The sequence below is a fragment of the Mus caroli genome, chromosome 3, assembly GCF_900094665.2.
Source record: "Mus caroli chromosome 3, CAROLI_EIJ_v1.1, whole genome shotgun sequence".
In the NCBI taxonomy this organism is placed as follows: domain Eukaryota; kingdom Metazoa; phylum Chordata; class Mammalia; order Rodentia; family Muridae; genus Mus; species Mus caroli.
This window is the reverse complement of record NC_034572.1, coordinates 96,819,821-96,827,981: the sequence shown is the minus strand read 5'-3', so window position 1 is coordinate 96,827,981 and position 8,161 is coordinate 96,819,821. Positions and strand designations below refer to the sequence as shown.

Here is an 8,161-nt window from a genome sequence, read left to right as displayed (position 1 = left end):
CACACACACACACACTCATATATGCATACACTTACTCTTAAATCTAGGCTCCACATACGAAGGAAAACATGGCATTTATCTCTTTGAATCTGGCCTATTTTGCTTAACACAACGTTTTCCAGATACATTTATTTTTCTGCAAATGTCATGATTTCATTTTTTCCTATAGCTGCAAAACTTCATAGAATTCGTGTTCATATAAAGCACATTTCTTTATCCATTCATATGCTGGTAGACATCTAGGCTGCTTCCACTTCTTGGCTGTTGGGAATAGTGCAGTATTAAATATGAACACGCAGGTACTTCTGGAGTATGTTGACCTGCCTGGTTCACAATAGCAGCACAAAAATGCTCCCTTCCCCCACATCCTCGCCAGCATTTGTTGTCATGTGTTTCCTTGATGATAGTCACTCTGACTAGGGTTGAGATGGAATCTTGAAGACGCTTTCATTTCCACTTCCCTGCTGGCTAAGGATGCTGAACACCTTCTCCATTATTTATTATATTATTCTAAGTGTTTATTGGCCAATTCTAGTTCTTGTTTTTTAACAGTCTGGTCAGTTCATTGGCTCACTTCCTAATGAAGTGATTTGGGGTTTCTTTTGCTTAATTTTTGGAATTCTTTGAGTATTCTAGCTATAACTCTCCAATCTGGTGGAAAGATAAATATTTTCCTACTCTGAAGGTTCCACCTTCATTCTGGCTTCCGCTTTCTTTGCGGTGCAGAATCTTTTTAGTTGTGTTTAATCCTATTTGTCAAATAGAACTATGAAATTCTTCCCTTGTTAGGATTGGAAGGGTTAGTGTTTTCTTTTATGAGTTTATGCATTTATGAATATAAGTTATATATTGCTAGCCATACAACACAGAGTTCAGCATAAATCCTCTTAATATTTTGGTAGTGTTTTTTGTTTGTTTGTTGGACAGGGTCTTATTATATGATCCTTTTTGGCCATGAACTTGTGATCACCTGCTCTCACAGAGGACTAGAATTATGTGCACCACTTTGCACTTCTCTAAACTCCCGAATTAAATGTCTCAGTCACAGATTTATCTATATTTAAATGTATTTATTATTATATTGTTTAAAGATTATTATATTTTGTTTCTTCTTCTTCTTCTTCTTCTTCTTCTTCTTCTTCTTCTTCTTCTTCTTCTTCTTCTTCTCCTTCTCCTTCCTTCCTTCTCCTCCTTCTCCTTCTCCTCCTCCTCTTTCTTCTTCTTCTTCTTCTTCTTCTTCTTCTTCTTCTTCTTCTTCTTCTTCTTCTTCTTCTTCTTCTTCCTCTTCCCCTTCCCCTTCTCCTTCTCCTTCTTCTTTTCTCCTCCTCCTCCTCTTTCTCCTTCTCTTCTCCTTCTCCTTCCTTCTTCTCCTCCTTTTCCCTCTCCTCCTCCTCTTTCTTCTTCTTCTTCTTCTTCTTCTTCTTCTTCTTCTTCTTCTTCTTCTTCTTCTTCTTCTCCTCCTTCTTTCCTTCTCCTCTTCTCCTTCTCCTTCCTTCCTTCTCCTCCTTCTCCTCTTCTCCTTCTCCTTCCTTCCTTCTCCTCCTTCTCCTCCTCCTCCTCTTTCTTCTTCTCCTTCTCCTTCTCCTTCTCCTTCTCCTTCTCCTTCTCCTTCTCCTTCTCCTCCTCCTTCTCCTTCTTCTTCTTCTTTCTTCTTCTTTAGACAGAGTCTCCTTCTGTGGCCCTGACTGGTGTGGTGGAACTTGCTTTGTAGACCAAACTGGTTTTAAACTCACAGGTGCCTGCCTCTGTGTCCCAAGTGCTGGGATTAAAGGTGTATGTCACCTTGTTCAACAAAAAGTATTTTTAATGATTAATCTAATTGGTCACCTTTCTTCAATCTTATTGAAAACATAGGGTTGTCACCCTTTTAACTTACAGGAATGTTTATTATTCACATTGTAGTTTTTCTCTCAACATCTACAAGTTACTGTTTTGCAAGTTGGTGGTCCAGAGAGTTTTACACCTGTGGGAAATACACCACAAATCAGGATGAGCAAGTGATAGATCCTTAAAGAAGGCAGGTCCTTAGAGGCACAGTGTCAATTGTGTAGGAAGAAATACAGCTCAGATGGAGTTTAGAACAGCATCCTGAGTGGGTGGAAGAGACACCTCTAGTAAGATTTACATCACTATACCAGATGCCTCTGGTAAGCAACTAATAAAGAGAATGGGCTTTTTTATTAGATATTTTCTCCATTTACATTTCAAATGCTATCTGCGAAGCCCCCATACTATTCCCCCACCCTGCTCCCCAATCCACCCACTCCTTCTTCCTGGCCCTGGCATTCCCCTGTACTGGGACATATGATCTTCGCAAGACCAAGGGCCTCTCCTTGTGGGACGCCCGTCTTGCCAGCAAGAAAGACACCACAATAGGATCCTTCTGCACACGTTTATTGGGCTGTGCATTGACTGTGTAGGTGAAAGACCCCGAGCCCTGGGCCTCTCACTCTTATATACTATCAGTTCCCATCCACTCACAGCAGGCCACATCACCTCACCAGGTANGCAGCTTCAGCTAATCAGGGCAGCAGGGGCATATCTCCACCAAAATGGCTTCGCCAGTAACCTGGTACACCTGCGCAGCTCTCACGATGTTTGTGGTTTATATGAGGAAGTCAGGTGCAAGTCATACGACTTAGCTGCAGTCCCTGGCGCCTTTGGAACTGCCTCCACACCCGCTCCCCACATCTCCTCCCATTGATGGCCGACCATGCCATCCTCTGCTACATATGCAACTAGAGACACATCTCTGGGGGGTACTGGTTAGTTCATATTGTTGTTGTTCCTATAGGGTTGCAAACCCCTTTAGCTCCTTGGGTACTTTCTCTAGCTCCTTCATTAGGGGCCCTGTGTTTCATCCAATAGATGAATGTGAGCATCCACTTCTGTATTTGCCAGGCACTGGCAAAGCCTCACAAGAGAGAGCTATATCAGGGTCCTGTCAGCAAAATCTTGCTGGCGTATGCAATAGTGTCTGGGTTTGGTGGTTGTAGATGGGCTGTATCCTCGGGTGGGGTAGTCTCTGGATGGTCCATCCTTCTGTCTTATCTCCAAACTTTGTCTCTGTAACTCCTTCCATGGGTATTTTGTTCCTTGAGAATGGTTTGTTTTGTCTAACAGTGTTGATGCTTCCTTGACTAGCAGGTCCCATTGCTTTGGGCCTGTGGTAAAGCTTGTCTTGGTGAAAGCCTATGATAGAGGAAGATTATTCACTTCACTCAAGGAAAGACAGGAAGAAGGGAAGAGATAGGGGTCTCATTATCCCTTTCCAGGAAGATCTGAAGACCCTCAGTAAATTCCACCTCCCAGTACCCCTGAGCATAGGAACAAGCCTTTCCAAGTGAATCTTGAGGGAATGTGATGGTCACTGCTACTTGTCAACCTGACAGGACCTGGAATCACCTAAGAGACAACTTCTGTGAGGGCTTCTCCAGGCTCTGGGCATGCCTTTGTAGGATTGGCTTGACTAGGTGAATTGACAAAGGAAGACCCGTCTTAACCTTGGGCAGGACCATTCCCTGTGCAGGGAGGGTCCTGGGATGTACAGATTGGAGAAAGCAAACTGAGGAGTGGCAGCCATCTTTGCTTCCCGGCTGTCTGTAACCTGAGCTACCTTAGGCGCATTCCTTCTCAGTCCTGATGAATTGTACTCCTGAACTGTGAGCCAAAACCAACCCTGTCTTCTTTAGGGTGTGTTTGTCAGGGTGTTGTATTTGGTTGAAGGAAAAGAAACTAAGACAGAGGACGTCCATATAAACCATAGCAAACACTTAAAGAAGCATGGGAAGAAGTGATCAAAAAGGTAAGAGGAAACTTAGAAGAAAGCTGTAGGAATAATGTTGCTGTACACTATGTAAAGTTTACCCCTGTGTAATTCAAATGCTGATTTCTCTGCCATCATATCTTGTTTCAATCCAAACAAGGCATTGTAATGCTTATACCAAGAATCTCCGGTCTGAAGTGTGTGTAAACAGTTCTTATCATTTATTCTCTACCTTGTCAATAAATGCTGATCACCCCATGGCTGGGTAGAATAAACAACAGGGCAGGGTGTTCAGCACCCAGAGGAAGGAGAGAGGAAGAGAGGGAGGATCATCAAGGAGGATGGAGGATTTGGAGCCATAAGGAAGGGGTCTGGAGAGAGATCATGGGAACACACCTGAAGCCCAAAGAGCCAGATCAATAACATGGGTCATGGATTGGGACTGGGAGTCAGCCAGATGAGCACAGAAGTCTAAGGTAGATCATTTAACTGCTCAGCTAGTGAGTACAGTTTTAAGCAAATACTGATTTATCGTTGTAATTATTGGGGACTAATGAAAGGTAGAGATGTACAGCTACCAGATCAGTTTACTGCTACAGATATATTAAGAATAATTTATTTACAGAAAGCTGTGCCCCAGAGACAGAGGTAGGAGAATTTCTGGAGGAGGAGCTCACATCGCTTAGTGCCTCAGCAATAGCTGGTAAGTAGCAGTTCACTGGCTTTGGTGACCTGGTTCCTCGGACACTACTGCCTGGGTTAGGGCCTTTTTAGAAAGGCTGGGGAGGGCCCAGCGGATGGCAGGAAGTCACAGTGATTGACTTTCAAGAAGGTTGGCTGGGAGAGTGGTGGAACAAGAGGGTGGGGCTGTTTATTTCCCTCTTCTTCGTGAGTAAGGTGACGATGTGCTTCCAGTCCCTGGGAAAAAGAAGAAAATCGGGAAGATGGGCCAATCAAGACCAAGACAGGAGCTGAGACAGGGCACTGCCAGCTCAACGGAAACAGGAAGGAGCAGGCAGAGGTGGACTGCCGGTGTCTCCTAACTGTAACCCCTGAGCCCTGGTCATCTGCTTTGTCACCTGTGGAGTTTTCTGCCTATAGTTTTGGTGCCTTGTACCTTGTATAGTGTGTGATTTATTATTTACTTTAAATTTTTGTTACATTTGTCTGTCTGTTTAATGTGAGTTTGTATCAGTGTGGCACATCACCATACATAGGTGGTGGCCAGAGGCCAGCTTGTGAGTGTGGCTTCTCTCCTCCACCATGTGGGTCCTTGGGGGTAGATTGTCATGCTTGGCACCATCTGTACTGGCCCTACTGTGTGGTGTAAAACATTAATTAAGAAACAAGGTAATGTTGCTCGATTTACCAGCAGGTTGTAAGACAGTTCTGAGTTCTCAGCTGGAGTTTTGTTCCCCCGAGGGGATGTCCCTGGCCTTCTGCAGATCATCTCTAGACACTGGCACCTCGCTGATTCAGACAGCATAGCCACTAGCCTGTGGTCGTGTTCTCTGGGAAGATTCCCTTCACACCCACACCAAATCAAAACACAGGTGTTTCCTTGCCCTCTTTTGCACAGTGAGTTTATTTCGAATCTTGAGACTATAGCTCCTGGGATGGGGCAGGTTTGGGTGGGGCATCCTAACAGACTATTTTAGTCTAGGGTTTCGGGGCTTAACGTCACAAAACCCAAGCCATGGAAACTGTTAACAGAAACTCTGGGCAGAGGGGTGGCTTGGCCATCTGCTGACTTCCCAAGGTTCATGTTTTCACTTTGTTTTGACCTTCTTTTCTTTTTGTGGTAGCTCAGCAGTGTGTGTGTGTGTGTGTACACCTATTGCATTTATGTGTTTGTACATGTGCATGCATGGCATGTATGTGTGTGAACACCTACTTGTATTTGTGTTTGTACATGTATGTATCCACATTTATGTATAACTATTTGCATTCATGTACTTGTGCATGTGTGTGCATGTGCATGCATGGCATGTATGTACCCATATGTGTGTGTTTGTGTGTACCAATTTACATATATGTTTGTGCATGTGTGTGCATGTACATGCATGGCATGTATGTACCCATATAAATATGTGTATGTGTGTAGAGTGCTGATGTGTTTCACACAGCATTTTGGATTTAATGGAGAAGGTAGCTCAGATGTCAAGTGTGCCCTCCTGTCAGGAGAGGAAGCCTGATGTGCCTGCTGTCATAACTCTGGTTTTGATAAATACAGCACGAGTGATTTTTGGCTGTTGGGTTTGCCGTGTATGGATCTGGTTGCTATGTAGCTGCTGGAAAACAGTCTGTGGGCTCAGGGTTTCTAAACCAACCATTTTATGGATGCCCAGAGAAGGAAGGAAAGCAAGGGCTTGGGTTTGCTGATTAAACACTGTCGCCATGGTCACCAGTGGCAGGTCTCTTCTCTTGCGATCTTTTTCCAGTGGCATCAGGCAGCAATAGCTTCCTCTTCTTTTCTTTCTTTCTTTCTTTCTTTCTTTTTTTTTTTTTTTAGCTTCTGGTATTTGCTGCTGAGAAGAAAGGGTTGTTTGTATGCTTTGGAGACAGGTGGCTCAAAAGATGGGGCAAAGACCCAGAGAAGAGAGTTCACAGGAAAACAAACCGATCCTGTGGCTTACACAGAGGGTTTTGAAACAACTGTCCTGCTTTAGTTTCGCTTTTGAAGGGGTCAGATGGCAGAGGACCAGAACTGGCCCAGGTCCAGGTGGGAGCACTAAATCTAAATGTTTATCCTGCCTCATAGGTGACTCCCACAGGAATCATGTGAATTAGAAAAGGCTCCTTTAAAAATTACAGAATATAAGGCAGTGAGACGGCTCTGTGGACAGAGGCACTTGCTGCCAAATGTGATTTTAGTCCCTCAGGGCCCACATGGTGGGAAGAGAGAAATGACTCCCTTGAGGTCCTCTGACCTCCGCAGATTCTTCCTCTCATTGAATACATCTAAAAACAGCATGGGCCAAGACTATAGCATAGTTTTAGCATGATTCCCTTCTCGTTTATGTGTTTCAATGAGCTCCAAAGACCAAGACAGAAATGATCAGTATCTAAGCCCTTCTAGATTCTAGAGAAGACCTGTGAATGTTCACCATTGCGTATTTATGCAGGAGATCCACTGTAGAGAATTGGCTCCCCTGGTTATGAAAGATGGAAGACTGCAGTTGATTTGTTGAACCAGGAGAGCCCAAGGTGTAATTGACTTCTAACGCAGTGGCCTGAGACACAGGAGACCTGATTACATAAGCTTTGGACTGAAAGCTGGGAGGTCTGAGACCCACAGGAGCACAGCACCCCAGTGAAATTCCCCTAACCACACACAGTGCTCCCCAACCCAGCCAGGCACCGGTGAGCTAAACCTGCATAAACTGAGCTCTTGAGTGAGAAGAAGTTTGTTCTCAGTAACTGATTGGGTGGAGCTGTTGGGTGACAAAAGCCAACATACTGAACGCTATTCAGGAAAAGGTCTATATAACTTCCTAGTTTATCTTGGCCAAAAGTCTGAGAAATGATTCTAAGTTCCTAATAGGAAAATAGGTGTCATATGTGCATCACAAATTGTTCACATGCTTTAAAGAGCCATGCTAAGATGATGAGCCTTTTATGTACATAAGATACTGACCAACTAAATCATATAATTACAGAAGGGAAGGGGGTATTTATAATTACTCAACTATAGATAATAAAATCCCTGCCCAGTTCCCACACAGCCAAAAATAAAATTAAATAAAATAAACATGCAGAAAGCAGACACTCTGTGCCCACGACTGTATCTGTGGGTATAACCAATTGTACATCAAATGCATCTTTTAAAACGTTGTGTCTGTGCTGAACAGCTACAGACACAGCATGATGGCTTCTGTATAGCACCTACTTATATTTAAATACACTTATATTTAGGTGGTGCAAATAAAGGAGAGATGGTTTGAAGTGCATGGGAGGATGTGTGTAGATTATATACAAATGTGCCATTTCCCACAGGGACTTGGACATGTGTGGATTTGGATATCTGCAAGAGGCTGAGAGATCTTGATACCCTGGGTACTGGATACACTTGATACACTGAGTGAAAATGATCTCCAGTATATTTTTAAAATTCCTACACAGAAATTGAAGGCAAGTAACTCCATATTAAAGGAATGAAAAGACTTCAGAAGCACTTGGTAAAAGGGAAATTAAAACAGACAACAGTTGCATGTTTTCTCCATCTCAGAAAGCAGAGAGACTGACATCAAAATCCTAGTTGCAAGGTGGCAGACTAAGGCTCAAAAATAAACTGTTGTTATACCAGTACCATGCAGTTTTTATCACAATTGCTCTGTAGTACAGCTTTAGGTCAGGCATGGTGATTCCACCAGAGGTTCTTTTATCCTTGAGAAG

The 8,161-nt window shown here is 43.5% G+C and overlaps 1 long non-coding RNA gene across 1 annotated transcript in view; it reads left to right on the top strand.

Annotated features, from left to right (window-relative positions):
* The window catches only part of LOC110291029, a 17,776-nt gene that overhangs the window by 5,413 nt on the left and 4,202 nt on the right, over positions 1–8,161 (top strand). The window contains exons 2-3 of the long non-coding RNA XR_002377525.2: positions 3,707–3,805; positions 4,392–4,469. This is a non-coding gene — a long non-coding RNA (uncharacterized LOC110291029). The remainder of the gene's footprint in view (positions 1–3,706; positions 3,806–4,391; positions 4,470–8,161) is intronic.